Source organism: Cricetulus griseus, chromosome 3 (assembly GCF_003668045.3).
Source record: "Cricetulus griseus strain 17A/GY chromosome 3, alternate assembly CriGri-PICRH-1.0, whole genome shotgun sequence".
Lineage (NCBI taxonomy): Eukaryota > Metazoa > Chordata > Mammalia > Rodentia > Cricetidae > Cricetulus > Cricetulus griseus.
Genome location: NC_048596.1, coordinates 33,417,341 through 33,433,574, shown reverse-complemented (window position 1 = coordinate 33,433,574; position 16,234 = coordinate 33,417,341). Strand labels below are relative to the sequence as shown.

Genomic DNA, 16,234 nt, shown 5'->3' with positions numbered 1-16,234 from the left:
TTTTCATCTGAATTATACTTTTAACATTCTATTTTCTATTTTATGGCCCAGTAAACATACTATCAACAAAGACACATTTAAATGTAAACATAAATTGTTCTGATCACTTTCCATAAAACAAAATCATCAGCTAAGCACAAAGCAACACTGTGTACTCTATTCTGAGTCCCACTTAATTCATATGAAATTGTGCTGTTTTAAACCTCAGAGACTAAGAATTGGGAACTTTCCAACAAAAATGCAAGAGCTAACTAATATTTCGTCATACCTTTGTTTACCATATCTCCTTTTTTATTGAAGTTGAGAATAAATCCAATGGGAACAGTTTTACGAGAAGGTCTGTCTATGGGGATTTACCTTGTTAAGAGCAAATGACAAACGGTTTTCCCCCATAGGAAACCTGCTCTTGCTTTATATAAATGTATCTTTCAGATTTGGTGCCACAAATTAGACTGCAGAGAAATCAGGCTGTGCTGGAGAGTTAGTTCACTTGTCAACCTTCTCAGTGAATCTTAGATGGACTGTTTCACATAACTAACAATGCTAACACTCAAATTATGCATCTTTGTCACAAAAAGGAGAGCAAATTCAGTTCAAGCTTGAGGTCAAAGATTTACTCCTAATTCTACAACAGGGAGGCAGGGGCAGTAATCCAAAATCTTGGTAATTATTTCTGCCACACTTGTCTCATACCATTAATTGATAAATGAAATATTCTTCCAAAAATCCAAGTTACAAAATATAATAGCATGGCTGAATGTGTTGCCTCCCGTTGCTATGGAGTTAAGGGCAGTCTATTCGTATATTCATTCTTTTGGTGTACTCATTCATATTTAAGAGTACTGCAACACCTTTAAAGCCCAGCTTGGCAAGTCTCAGCTTGTGTGAACTATATCAAGTGTCAATTATTTCACTTTGGCTTCACTATAGAGTAACCCACAAGCATTTTCATTTTGTAAATTAAATTGATTTTCATACGAATCCTCAGAATGATTCGAATCAGAAGAGCTGGAGGGGGGGGGTGTCAGTGGCAGAGCCAATGCTAAGTGGATGAGATCCTAGGTTCCATCTTCATGTGCAAAAGTGAAGATGTACACACCAAGCCCGAGAATTTCATACAAAAAAATTACAAATGACAGGGACAAAAGGGTAGTTTTCATACTGTAGTTTCATTTATTGTTGAACCTTAAAAGGTTTTAAAGGATAGAATTAATTTTACTTCCAAATAAATGCAAAACAGAACAATTAAATGATTCATATACCCAAATTTACAGTTGGAAATTTTAAAAAGTACTCAAATTTAGAATGTAGAATTGTAAATGGTTGCAGTCTCTAGAAAATAGGGAAATTAAAAGTACAAACTACAAGAAATATAGAATTTTAAAAGCATCACACTTGCGTGTGCCTGTAGGAAACGTTTTGCACTAGCTATATGAAATGAGTCAGATCAAGGAGTATGAGGTTCACCATACAAGTCACTTAACCTCAACCTTCTTATCTTTAAAGCAAGTGAGAAACAGAGAAGGGGTTCACCCAGATAACCTCCAAAGTGTACATGAAATGTAAGCACTCCGATTTTAGATTTCCTAATTATGTCTCTAGCAGAACTGGCATATGTAAGTCATTTGAAAACACATGCAACTGCAACTATATTAAGAGACCCATTCATCTCTTGTCTTCACTACAGACCCACACACACACGAACCTTGCTCCTTCACCTGAAGAAAATGATAGAAGAGTGAAGCTGAGACAGGAGGACTCGAGTTGAGTGTAAAGAAATAAGGCATTCATCATATGGCATTTGAGGTTCCAGACACAAAATTTTGTCAATGTCTAAAACACCAAAATAAATTTTTTAGTTAATGTTCTTTATATATGAAGAGACAGGGATTCCTCCAAATGATAGCTGTTTGCTGTTAGGTGGTCATTCCAAAACAGGATAAATGTCTATCAGTATTATTCTCACACTAGAAACACCTGCCTTTTAAATTATATCACATCCCAGGTGCAGTTATATTTAAATGAGAGAGAGACTTGTAAAGGTTAATAAGAAAGAAATTTCCTTCTTATGCCTTATTGATTTTTTCTGCAATGTAAAATAATAAAAACCAAATAAAATTATGTTTTTTGTACAAGGTTTCTAAATGCACATAAAGTTACTACAATTAATGGTTAAGTTGATAATTGCATTAGTTTCACAATGAAATTCTCTATAAAAACCACTTTAATTAACCTTATAATACATGATTGGTTGTTTGCTGTGTTACATTTTTCATTTTGTTTAAAGTGTTTAGATCATTCAATTTTTTTATTTTACTTTATTTCTGTGTGTTTGGTTTGGGAGGTTCAAACCCAGGGCTTTGAGCACACTAGGCAAATATTCTACTCATGAGTAATATCTCCAGTCGTAGCTATTTAAACTTTCTTTATAGGAGGTTAGTTATAGAACAAGATCTTGTAACCACAAGATAGCTTTAGCTATTTTGTATAACTGTACTACCCAGCCTAGCTACTTACTATGTAATAAATATATTTTAAAAGATACTGCAAAATATTTTAAGTCATAGATATTTTCACTAAAACCTTTAGATTACAAACGTTTAGTAATTAAAGTTATTATGCAAGTTTAAATATCAAACCTTATTCAATATATGTATTTACCTTGATTTGATAATTTGATAACAAAAAATAAGCCTTTAAATAAATATTCATGTTTACATTTTGTGTTGTTCATTCAAATGTCAAAAATTACAATCTGTAATACTTGTTATTCCATCACAAAAAAATATCCCAAAGAAGAGTGATCAACGGAATAGGAAGCAGCTTTTTGTTTGCTTTTGCTCTAGGGAAATTTAACAAGGGTAAACGTTTCTTTCATGACTATATTAACTCAGTCAAATAAAAAGTATATAAATAAAAAATAAGCTTATGCATTATATGAAGATACTGAATTCAGAAAACAAACCCTTTTGAAAGATACCACTAATTAGTACATCAGCTTCTAGATGTCCCTTCCTACATGATGTACCACAAATAACTTAAAACACGACACTGAGTAGCTAACAGGGTATCATGAATCTTGGATGGGCTGAAATTCACTGTGTAGCTGAGAAAGACATCTAACTTCTGATCCTTCTGCTTCTACCTCCCCATGCTAGGATTACAGTGCCCATAGATTACATGGTGCTGAGGATGGATCACAGGTCTTTGCATATGCTAGGCAAACATCCTACCAGCCTATCAAAACTTAGCAGCTAGTCCCAGCACATTGAATATTCCAGAAAGCAATTGCTTCTCTTCCCTTGACAACTTACAAATGGCTCTCAAGTATTTAATTCAAACCCTCCCATAAAAAAAGAGTTGGAATAATGACAGATCAAATATGAACTCCATCACATCTGAAAGATTTATCTCAAGACTTTTCTCTACCCTTAAAACATGAGTTTTTGTCCTTGGGTTCAACTCTTCTCACTAAATCAATTTTCAAGTTGAGAGACCTGGCATTACTAAACAAATGACTTAAACTAACACTTTAACTTAACAGCAAGCAAAAACAAGTTTCCTAATTTAACATTCTTGGAAAAAGCAATATGAAGGTCAATTGTGTTAAAATACTTTACCTCCATATTATATCATTGTTTAAAATTTCCACTGAAACTGTTCTTTGGTTTTTGTTGTTGTTGTTGTTGTTGTTTTGTTTTGTTTCGGTTTTTGGTTTTTGGTTTTTCGAGACAGGGTTTCTCTGTGTAGCTTTGGAGCCTATCCTGGCACTCACTCTGGAGACCAGGCTGGCCTCGAACTCACAGAGATCCGCCTGCCTCTGCCTCCCGAATGCTGGGATTAAAGGCGTGTGCCACCAATGCCCAGCTGAAACTGTTCTTAAATTGTAAATTTCTTCAAAGCATCACAGGATAAGGAAGGATTAGAGTTATTTTTAGTAACAAGTCTTTCAATTATACACCTTTAATTTACTGAGCTCCAGTGAGTCTCCCACCTCAACCTCCAGTATAGCTGGGACTACAGGCATGCACCAAGGCACACTATTATTGCATAGCTTTAATAACAATAGATGGTAATAACTGTGAAGTCTATGTGAAAAGTACACCAGGTTCACTATAACCTTCTTCTTTGATATCTTTAATATATTCCAAAATACAAGCATTTTAAGAATATATATTTATAGTACATATACAATATACAAGCTTCCCAAACATACATTTTTTAATATAAGGTAACCAGAGATTCCAATTGAGATGTAAATTTGGATTATTTTGTATATTAATATTGTATTTCTTTTATAATAATAAAAAAAGATGTTGATGCAACAGCTGCTCCTTTTCCATACATAACCTCCAGAAATAGTCAAATTTTATATGCACAGACACAAAAACAAAATCAAGGTACCAAAGCCTTATTGTAAATATTTATAAAAAATATTTTAAATGTGGTACCACACATACAAAAAACCAAAACAAAACCTAAGGAGTCCCTTACTTACTTTCTCCTACTAATTAAAATTCATAGTCTATATCTACAGACACATCTATAGATATTTCATTCAACTGATTATTTCACTATCCATAGTGATTTATTCACCTACCTTTGTTTAATCTTTAATTATAATTTTCCTAACTAATTTCGTCCATTTTTCATTATCTCCTATCATTTTTTATCCTGTCCTATGCCCAAGTATCATTCATCATTTTTGTAGTCTTCTATAATTTGGAACATTAAAACTATATTCACATACCTGGAGAAATGCAATTTTGTATCTAACATATTCCATTTCTTTATTTTCTTTTCAAAACACATTGTAAAATCTAATAGAAATCTAAACCAGTTCATAATTCCTAAATTAACCAAAGTAGTAATGGCACAAAATAATCAACTTATGTAAACCATTTATTAAAATTAAACAACTGATAAAAATTTAAAAGTTACATACTGAAATATCCAAGTATGTCTTACATTCTGATAGAATGTTTTACAATCAAATACCAGTGGCATTATTAGATTTGCTGTACATGGCAAACTGAGAATCACGTACTACCTCTTTCCCTCTGTCTATATTTTAGTGTTTGCAATTACAATCTCACTCCCACTTACTGTGGTGTCCTGGGCATGGGGTGCCACCTATGGGAAGCATTTCAAAGGTTTTCAAACCACAGGGCAAACTACAACCTCTGAAGATTTCATATAATGGATCCAAGGGAAATTCTAGACAGCAATGCAAAGTGACCAAAGCATAAGGCTTACACTGTGTACAAAAGAATTCTTACTTTACTGCTATATAGGGCTGGAGGAAAAGGGGTGAGCTTGGGTATCAGGATCATAACACTAGCCTCCTCTCACAGGTTACTCTGATCATCATCTCCAGTCCATGGTCACTTGCACTCCTTTAAATTCTAAATAAATAAATAAATAAATAAATAAAGATGTCCATGCAAACCTAAAACTAATCAAAATATTCTCTTTCCAAATTCAAAGATAAAAGAATCACACCTCACTTGGAAGGTAGATGGCCCAAAACTTTGCTCAGAGATAAGGCTACATCTATCATGAATGTTCCTCATTCAGTATTATTTAAAAGTTCCAACACTCAGCAAACTTCTGAAGCACAGAATGTCAGAATGTTAATCCAGCAACATAATGTTGAGCCCCATTTTAACTGAAATGAACTGTACTTTTTGTCTTTACTAACTCCAGTACATGTAGCCCTTAGCCAAAGTAGCCTCTAAAAATCACCACTAATGGAAAGTACTAACAGAAAACCAACCTCACACAGAGGTCACCCGGAAGAACTTAAACTTTCCCCTGGATCCTCTGCATCAAGAGAACAACATGGAGATGGAAGGTTCCCTGTGTGACTCCAAGATGATGACAATGCAGAAGGCAGTAAGGATAAAAAAAAATAAATAAATAAAAAATAAAAAAAAAAACTGAGAGTGTCCTACAGCCCTCAGCAAAATGTGCATTAAGACAACTTCCTAAATTTGTACACAATATGCACACACATAAAAGAGAGCATCTCAGCCTGGTCCACAAGAGCTTGTTCCAGGAGAGCCTCCAAAGCCACAGAGAAACCCTATCTCGAAAAACAAAACAAAAAAAGAGAGCATCTAAGCTAAATTTCTTTTTTACAAACACCTTAAAAGTGTATTTTTTAAAACAGGACATTTAAATGCCCTTGAGATATGCAACATAATCACAAAAATCAAAATATTTCATCTTTCATATATTAAATTAGATAAAATATATTCTCCACGCCACATTAAAATACACGCTGTAAGTACATTTAAAGTTGTAGAGATGTCCAGATTGCTAGTATAATAATTTGTTTTTATTAATAACCCTAAGGATGACACTTCATCAAAACTTGTCAATATTTTCATCAGACATAATCAGAAGCTAGTAAGTTACAGTCTGATGTTATAGACTCCTGGCTCTTTAAAATGTCAGCACAATAGAAATAGAGGAAAATGTTACTTTTTGTTGCCAAAGATATATTCACAAATGCATCTATACAAAGCAAAGCGTAAAGAGATAGATTAAGAAATCACTTACAAACAAGTGTAATGGCACACCACACCTTTAATCGCAGCACTTGGGAGCCTGAGGCAGGATGCTCAAGAGTTCAATGCCAGCCTGCACTTAGAAATAAAAAACAAAAACAAAAACAAACTTAAAGAATCATATATGAACATTCCTAAGCACAATGCTGGCTCTTGAAAAAGATATTTTTAATCTAGTAATATACTAATGAATAAAAAATTTCAGATATTTTATCTTGATGATAAATGAAATACAATAAACATTTTAGTAAAGTAAAAAAATATGTATCCTTAGCCGGGCATTGGTGGCGCACGCTTTTATTCCCAGCACTCGGGAGGCAGAGGCAGGCGGATCTCTGTGAGTTCGAGGCCAGCCTGGTCTCCACAGTGAGTGCCAGGATAGGCTCCAAAGCTACATAGAGAAACCCTGTCTCTAAAAACCAAAAAAAAAAAAAAAAAAGGTATTCTTAAGAAGTATATGTAGTGTGCATGACACTGCAGCAGAAAACAAACAAGATCCAGGAGAAACCACACTGCTTCAGCCACTTCTGACTCTCACCTCCCCAAACTCTGTGCCCCTGCAACATCTACCCCAACCAAGGCTCCAAAATGCAGTAAAATAGGGGAAATATACAAGTTACTGGTATTTAACGAGAGAAATGAGATATGATCTCTAAATGTGCATGTTTTTTGTTCCACTTCAGCACCCATTCCCATTCCTCCACAGTGACAATATTAAAGGAAAGAAAACTTTCAACACAGGCTCCCTTTGCAGCCCTATCTACAACTTGCAATCCGCCTGCCTAAACTTCCTGAGGGTGTGTAATGCAGGCATGTGCCACTGTATACAGCTTGAAGAAATCCAACAAGCAAAGAGTCTCTAAAGTGATTTGGCACAGTAAAATAAACTGTAGAAACTCAGGGTGCAGAAGGTTACATCCATTTTAGGAATAATAGTTATATGAAATATACACAAATGCTATTAAGCATATGAATCCAAATGAGGTCCAGAAACTTGAATCTGCTTGTATTAACCAATTAAAATATTCAAAACAACTTTGAAATAATAAAAATTACACTCTGTCTTTCACATACTTCCCTATACAAGCTGAGAGTTGTGATACAGCAGAATATATGCTCTCTCCTAAGTACAAAAATGTTTCCTGCCTTAGAGCCTCTCCCCACACCCTCCCACCCTGTCCTCTGTCTATCCACACACTGGGGAAATTATGTCCTGTTTTAAATATCTCACTGGTGAGCAACAGGAGCCCCAACTGTCAGACACTTGTCTGGCACACATACTTAGAGAAGCTAGTTCCAGCAGGAGCTCAAGCTGTGAGGCTCAGCTCACTCCTATGTGGGTGAGGAAATCAGAGCACTTGGCCACCATTCTCTAAAGAAACCACTAAAATGGTAGAACTTTGAGAACCTGCCATAGGCATAGCCAGTGCTATCACTGGGCTCTGGGTTTTCTTTGTTGCTCTCCTCAAAAAAAAGAAAAAAAAAAAAAAAAAAAAAAAGCAAGCAGCATTCTTTCTGGTTCCATGTCATTGGCATGCTCCATCTTCCCAGGCAAATTTTGCCATGGATTCATAGGGGTTGCAAAGAGTTTTGAAGATCACATAGCCTCAGCCTCACTGTTATATTACAGATGGAGAAACTGAGACCCACATATTTTATGTAACTAGTCTGCAGTTTCAGTCAGCAGCAAACTGGGTACCTTTGTCCTCTTCTTCGGGCTCCTCTGGCCACACTCTTGGAGCCCTTTGCTTCCCAGTCTAGTAACATACTTTCCTTTCTTCTCTAGCATTGCTGAATGTATCTGTCTCCTCTCACTTTTACTCAGGCCTGTTGCCTTGCTAAATGTTCCTGGTTATGCTTCTAGTAGCCCACACTTAGCTTTTTGTCTCAGCAGGAAATATAAGAACCTTTGGGAATCCCTGGCCAGGTACTATAAAACAAAGGCAAGCAGTACTGACTGGCCATAACTGCTACTAGAAAAGAAAGACTACTGTGCAAACATATTAATTTTGGATCAGCCTGGATATATAACCCTTAAGTATTTTGCCAGAGGACAATACATACCCAGAAGTAAGAAAACTTTTTTCCCACCAAGATAGTGTTTCTTTGTATAACAGCTCTTGCTGTCCTGAACTCCATTTGTAGACCAGGCTGGCCTTGAACTCACAGAGATCCACCTGCCTCTGCCTCCCAAGTGCTTGGGATTAAAGGCATGTGCCACCAAGCCAAGGCTAAGAAACCTTTTAAATAAAAATAACATTCAGATTACATCACTAATAAAACAATGTTACATTTCTGTTCAAGAAGGTAGAAATTGTCTAGAAGAAAACAGATGTTTGGAAATAGTACAGTATATCCATTTAAATCACATTTCCTGGCCTTCTTCCAAGGCTCCTTTGAAAATCTATCACATTTGAAGTGGGCACAGTGGCAAGGCACAGGTAATCCCACACCCAGGAAAATAAGGCCAGAGGATCATGAGGTTAAGGCTGGCCTGGATGACACAGAGAGAATAAATAAATCATATTTCCAGTTTAAGATTAGGATTATTTAAATAACTCTAAAATGAGAAAAATACTTTACTACTAGTCAAATTGCTCAGAAAACAGAAATACAGCTATTCAATATAATTATTGAACAGCACCCTTATATGTGGCAGCCAACTTGAAAATGTTAATTTGAAACTTTTTTAACATCTAAAGAAAGCAAAAGAGCATTTTCTTGTGTAATATTTCATATTTTAAGTCCTCCTGGGTTATGTTCCTAAGCTACTCTACCACATAAGTAGCAGTTAGTAAATTATTCATCAATGCTAAATGGGTGTATCAGTGGCTACCTCATCTACTCCCCTTAGGAATGGTGTTAAGCAGCACACTATAAAATTGTGGAATAACTGCTAATGAATTCATGTTTTAAAACTGTCTACACTATTTACTGTCACTACATAATGAAGATTGCATGTAGCATAAAGTTGATGAAGAGAACTCCAGATATTTTCAAATACATTAATATGTAACATGTAAAGAGAAAATATAAATGGGACAGTGAAGTAAACAATAGAAGAATAAGATAATGAAATATTACATCATTAGTTCTACATAAAAATCTCTAGGCCAGAGAAGTTAGGTAAACACAGCAAAAAGACCTCATCATAGGCCTGTGAGCAAAACTAAGACAAAGCTTTGGAATAGCATTCTTTTAATTTAGTATGGTTTAAAAAGTTGATTATCAAATGGCAATCCAAGCCTCTAACTAAAGGCTTCATAGCTTTGTTTTAATTTGTCAAATGAGGAAAAGAGAATAATTATTTAATGACAATAGATTAGTGGGAAAATATTTCAAAACTCAAGTCCTATGACAAAGGAATGGTTAGAACAAAACGATTCTTAAGTAGCAATAAGACAGCTTCTCAATATTTCCTAACTGAAACACCAATAGGCGTTAAGCACTGATTCACAAACTGACCAACAAACAGCACATGAATTCGTATCTTTGCCATTGCAGAGATGTCAGGATATAGTAAGTGAAAGCAACTAACTGCGTTTACAGTCACAGAGTTAATGAGATTAACTGACTCTAAAGCCTGTACACATGTAGCCTATAACATGATGTCCCATCCACCTAGTAATAATCTAGAAAAGTTATTTCCTCAACTTTCATCACATACACTTGGACATGAAGTATAAGACTTCCAATGCAAAGAGTTTTAATATATAGACAATACATTTAAAACCTCAGTGGCATAAAATGACAAACTGCAAAGGATTGTATCTTTTAAAGATGACTGAATTATTATAGTTGAGAGAAAAATTACTAAACTATTGTAGTGAGACCCATATTGGGGGTGGGGGGAAATGCTACTCTCTTATGAAGTTCTGGGATCAAGGTGTTCCTGAACACAAATTGTTACAGCTCATAGTTACTTTTCAAAAAATCACAATTAAAACACTATAGCTGAACTGGGATAGTAGTGCATCATTACCCAAACTGAAGTTTGTACAACGTAACTATGCTTTCCCAAGCTTTCTTAAAGAAAATACTACAGTTTGAAAGACTGCCACTCATGTGTAAAAGTACAGTCAGTAAGGAAAGAAGCCACTCAAAAGATGGAAAAAAAAAAAAATCTCAGGGTGGGAGGGATAGCTCAGCATTAAGAGCATTACTTGTTGCTCCTGCAAAGAACACAGGTTCTGTTCCCAGGAACCACATGAAGATTCACAACCATTGGTAATTCCAGTTCCAGGGCGTAAGACTGAAATACCTTCATAATATGGCCAATGTATTCAACTATAAGACTAAGTGCTAACTTAGTCTGTGCCAAGGCTATGTTCTCAGGCATATAGCTTATTACTGGAGGTGGTATGTTACAGTGTTACACATATTCTCTCTATATAGACAGGCTTCCCAAAAAAATGTCAAGGAAAGCAGTATATTAAATGTCAAAGTTCGTAGAAGTAAGCCAGATGCTTACATGCCCAAGTGGCTAAAATTTTCTTTACATAACTGTTCTAATCAATTCAAATTTTAGTGAAAATAATGTTATATTGCAAACAGCACAGCACCCTCTGGTGTATCCATTATAAGATATATAAAATTCCCATAAATAAAAGGATAAAATCATAAGTCAAAAATAAAACTTAAGAGAATCTATAGGGTGGGTGATACTTTCTTAATTTATTTGGGTACACATATTTAACATGGCTAAACAAAAACAATTTATTTTTAAAATATATAGCAATTGTCAGAAAATTTTGTTTTGGTTTTAAAATACTGAACCAACCAAAATAATACATTTTCCAATATATAACTTAAAATAATGCTATCAATAAAATTCTTGAAATAGGGAATGGCAAAATTTTAGTGATTATGTAAGCTAAATTTCATTTTACTCAAATCAACCTGTTTTTCTGTAGATAAATTTGACTTGAATATATAAACTGTTAATATATTTTTTCTGAATTCAAAGTCAGTTTATCATTATTTATAAGGATGGAAAGATAGCTGTTTTAGCAAATGAATCTACAATTCCTACAGTTTGAAAACACAGTGATATTCACAACTAAAAGCTAGTGAGTTCAGTTACAAATCTAGAGCACTTCAAAGACTGACAGTGCTCAACTTTTACATACAGAAAGAACCCTCTCCCTGTGAAAATAATTAACTAAAAGATGATATAACAAACTCAACATGATGCCACCTGCTTTGGACAACCCTTTGTCACCCACTGCAAGTTCCAAAACAATGCAGGAAAAAGAGAGACTGACACCTGTTTAAAACAACCATCTGTCTCTAACAAGTTAAATTTAGTCAAATCCACTTAATCTTGGTTTTCCAAAACAAGGGAACACTATGCAACTGTGAACAGAAAAGAATTTAAAATCTATTTTGTGATGACAACTGGTAATACATACCTAAAGAATTAAAGAGCTAAGGCAAATAATGCAGTAAGGGAAACTATTTTTAATATAACTCCAAGTGAATAAAGGATATTTAGTGAAATGCTCAGAAAAAAAATTAGCAAGCTTCGTAATTCAAAACTTGACTTACTTATTATTCTCATTTCGTGTAACATAGTCTCACCATGAGGATCACAAAATCACATTGCTACTAGAGTATTCAGAAAAAAAAAAATTTAACTCGTCCCACATATCTGATATTATGATCCATCCTTTTATGTGAGTGTGTGACCTGAAAATTTTTACTTTTCAGTAGTTTTTTTTTAAAAAAGTGCCATAATTAGTTAATTTAGAGTTTTGTGGGGGTTTTTTATTTTGTTTTTTTTTTTTAAAAAAGATTGTTTGGTTAAGTAAAAGAATATCTCACTATCTCACTTACAAGCTAACAACTTTGTGAGTACCTCCACAGAATACAAGATTATTTGAATACTGGATTTAAAATACAGCATTTTCGAAATTAAGCCTAAATACCTCACGCCAAAGCAAGCAGTGTGAAATGACAGAAAGCTTCTAGGAATGCATTATCACACATAAATTTACTATGCCTATTCCCTATACAAATTAATAGAATAGTATACTAGACAAGGTGTAATTCCAAAAGACTGAGATAGGCATCATGGCACACTGAATCACAAATATCCAGCTCCTTAAAATGCTACTATTTAATATGTCTCATTTCAAAATAACATCACTTTCCCAGATTTGTTAGTCTACAAAACTGAAAACAAAGACTGTCAATGCACAGTATAGTCCCTCCTAAGAAAATATGGGGAAAAAATGAACTCAATGGTATTTAACTTTGTATTTAATTTTAAAGATCAATTATTATAATTCTAAGTTAATCAAGCCATAAAACTAATTGCATCTTATCAGAAGCCAAAGTATCTCTAACATCAACTCTTAGAACACAAAGATTTGTTTCAAATGGACAAGCTATTTAATACAGTCCAATGTTACATTCACTTTCAAATCAACTTGTGAAGGTGAAAAAAAAAAAACACTAAATTTGGGAAAACCTGATACATGTTTGATGAGTAAAAAGTATCTGAAACATTCTTGGACACTGCAAATAAAAATATTAAGCAAAGACATTTTAGTATACACAATCTATTCAGCCAAAACTTATATAAATGGCAAAACTCTTTTTAAGTTCAGCCCCAGTCGCCTCACCATCGAAAAATGTTCAGGCATTTGACACTCACCTGAACAGGGGGGGGGGGGGTAAAAGGAGAAGGAAAAAAGAAAGGAAAGGAAAGGAAAAAATACAAGTTAGCATTGAGCTGTGCATCGAAGACAGGCTGGGGAAGGGATGAGTAACTATTGAGAGACACAAACAGACTTCTTTAGAATCAAATATCACCTTCATTTAAAATAACAATCATACGGAAATGAATTAAAAGGTAAGTTTTTTTTCAATCCCACAACTCTTATTTTACAAAATATTAGCCTTAATGGCATTATAATTACCCAACCCCTTCATTGACAATCTCAAGAATAATTAATACTGTCACATTATTCACAGTCTGCTCTGTCAGTTAAATCAATAAATGTTTGCTGTTAAAAAGATTATTTAAATAAGCACTTTAAAATCTGAATTGGAAATATGTACAACTATAGTAATACATTTTGTTTGTTTTAGCTAACAGTCATTATCAATTTTTTTGTTGTTGATAACCTATTAATTGTTAGGCTGAAAATGAGCAAAATTAAAGGATCTGTAAAACCCGGTTAGCTCCAATCAAGAAGATACTACTTGAGAACTGTTAAGTATTCAAATCTACAGGGGGCAACTATTTTCTCCAAAGAAATACTTTAAAAGTATTTTCTTCTGAGCAGTTTAAATCATTGTCCAAAGAAAACCAGAAAGTCAACAAAAAGAATGTTAAGTACACACATGCCTAGATCTTAACAGCCACAAAGAAAGTGAAATATACACACGTTTCAAGTTGAGAAGCTTCATACATTCTTTATGAACAACTTGACTTCAATTTCAACTCTCCAAGGGAAAGGAACAGAGATGAAGATGTGAGGAAAAAAAAAAAAAAACTCTCAAAGTATCATAACTGTCACAAATAGCGTTGTGAACTGAGTTCTCACAAAGCTTCCTTGTGTCCTTTTCCTGTTCATCACAGACAAAGTCTCAAAACCACAATGAAAATTGTTAACACTCTCCTGTGGGGAGGGAGGTGCATCAAAGTGAAACAGAACCTCAGGACTACCCCTCCCATCTCCACATGAAGGATAAACCGCTGTCAGGAACCACCAACCCAAGTAGCAAGATGCCCTGCATCCGGTTTAAATCACAAGCGCGCGCACACACAGGCACAGGCACAGGCACACACACATGCACGCACACATACACACACACACACACACACACACACACACACACACACACACACACAAACACACACAAACACACACCGAAAAGGAGGGGGAACGGGGAGAAAGACAGAAAGAGACAGAGAGAGAGACAGAGGAGACAGAGAGAAGGAAGAGGGAAGAGGAGAGAAAAGAGAGACAGACTTAAAAAAAAAAATCTCTCAGAGCAGCAGAGGCCCCTGGTTTCAATGTGTGTGCAAAGGGGGGAGGGGGGAGGGAAGACTGCTGAATGGATATTAAGACTGTTTGCAGCACAAAGAAAAATACAGTTTTAAAAGAAAAAAAGGAATCCCGTGAGGCCAGTGATGGTCCAATAAGTGCAGCCCGTGTCTCGGCAGGCAAAGAGGGGCCAAAACGAAGGGAGCGGGCTACGGGAAAAGTTCACCGAGCTACGAGGATAAAAATAACAAAACCCCCAACAAGGCCCCGCAAGTGAACAACAACAACAGCAGCACAGCACCTTTCGGGGTCCCCCCCTGCTCACTGCTGTCTATTTCGATTTGGACAGCAGCAGCCACCAGGCAGCTTTGCAAAGCAGCGAATTAAAGAAAGAGAGAGGGAGAAAGCGAGCCCCTTCTCTCCACCTGCCCCTCCTCCGGAGTGTCCGCAGACCTGGGGTGGGGGGGGACACACACGCTCCGACACCCGCGACGGACAGCGGCGGCTCCCCAGCCTAGCCCGCTCGCTCGCTCGCTCGCTCGCCCCGCAGCCCCGGCTCCCGCTCCATCCCAGAGCGCCGAGGCCGGCCGGCCGGGCGGACAGGCGCGCGGCGCCCACACCCCCGAGCCCGCCGCGCGCGGGTCCATTGTAAACAAGCCCCGGGGACCGAGCCCCTCGAGCGGCCGCAGCCGGTGTCAGGAGGGAGACCCCGCAACAGCCACGCTCGCTCGCACCCACGAACACACGCACGAACACACACGCTCCCACACACATGTAGAGACCGAAGAATATTCACCTTGGCTGTGGATTATTGTGGTGTTGTTGGTGGGTGATGGAGATGGTGGTGGTGGGGAGGAGGAGGAGGAAGAGGAGGAGGAGAGGAGTAGTTGTTGTTGATGGGTAACAGTCGCCAGGACTACGGTGACTATGGCGCTTGATTCACAAGGCAACGGTTGCTATAACTCACAAAAGAGAGAGAGAGAGGGAGAGAGAGAGAGGGAGCGAGGGAGAGGGAGACACTCGCACGGGGAGGGGCGGGGGAGGGAGGAGGGGAGAGGGCGGGACCGAGCGCGCCGGAAGAAGCGGGTTCGGCGCCGTGACTGACAGCTCGGAGCCCGGGCGGGGCCGCGGTCGGGATTCCGACGCCGGTGCCCCGCCGTGCGCTTAGACTTGGCGGGCCCGGCGGGGGGGGGGGGGGGGGGGGGTCAATGCGAGTCGGGCTGCAGCAACGCTACTGCGGACGCCGGGGAGCCGGGGGAGCCGAGGGCCTAGAGGCCAGGGCTACTTTCCGTGGAACGAGCCCCGCCTGCCTCTGCAGCCAGCTCGGTGCCCAGAAGCCCCGCAGCCCCGAGAAGGAAACCGCGAAGCCGGGGGGGAGGGGGGGGGCGACGACGGCCCCAACACGGGGAGACGCGCGCTACTGCGGGGGCCGACCCCACTTTGAAGGGTGGACTCCGCCCCTGCTGGACGTCATTTCCGGGGCGGGTCCGGAGAAGGGCCCGGATGTGCTGCGCTCCGCCCCCTCTCCCCCACCCCCAGGATTTTTTTTTTTTTTTTTTTTTTTTTCCTCCCTCTCCATGACCGCCGGTGGTGATGTTCCCCGGTCGTTTGTGCCTCGCGGTGATCCCTTTCCCCGCACTCTGTGCAGCCGGCGCGGGCCTCCAG

The 16,234-nt window shown here is 37.7% G+C and overlaps 1 protein-coding gene across 3 annotated transcripts in view; it reads right to left on the bottom strand.

Annotated features, from left to right (window-relative positions):
- The window catches only part of Rfx3 (regulatory factor X3), a 255,107-nt gene extending 239,470 nt beyond the window's left edge, over positions 1-15,637 (bottom strand). For 2 of the 3 annotated variants that reach the window (XM_027406463.2, XM_027406464.2), the window contains exon 1: positions 15,366-15,636. The gene's annotated coding sequence lies outside the window, so the exon portion shown is untranslated. Of the gene's footprint in view, positions 1-15,365 lie in introns of all 3 variants that reach the window. The other variant, XM_027406465.2, reaches the window with a different exon arrangement.
- Between the last annotated feature and the right edge of the window lie 597 nt (positions 15,638-16,234).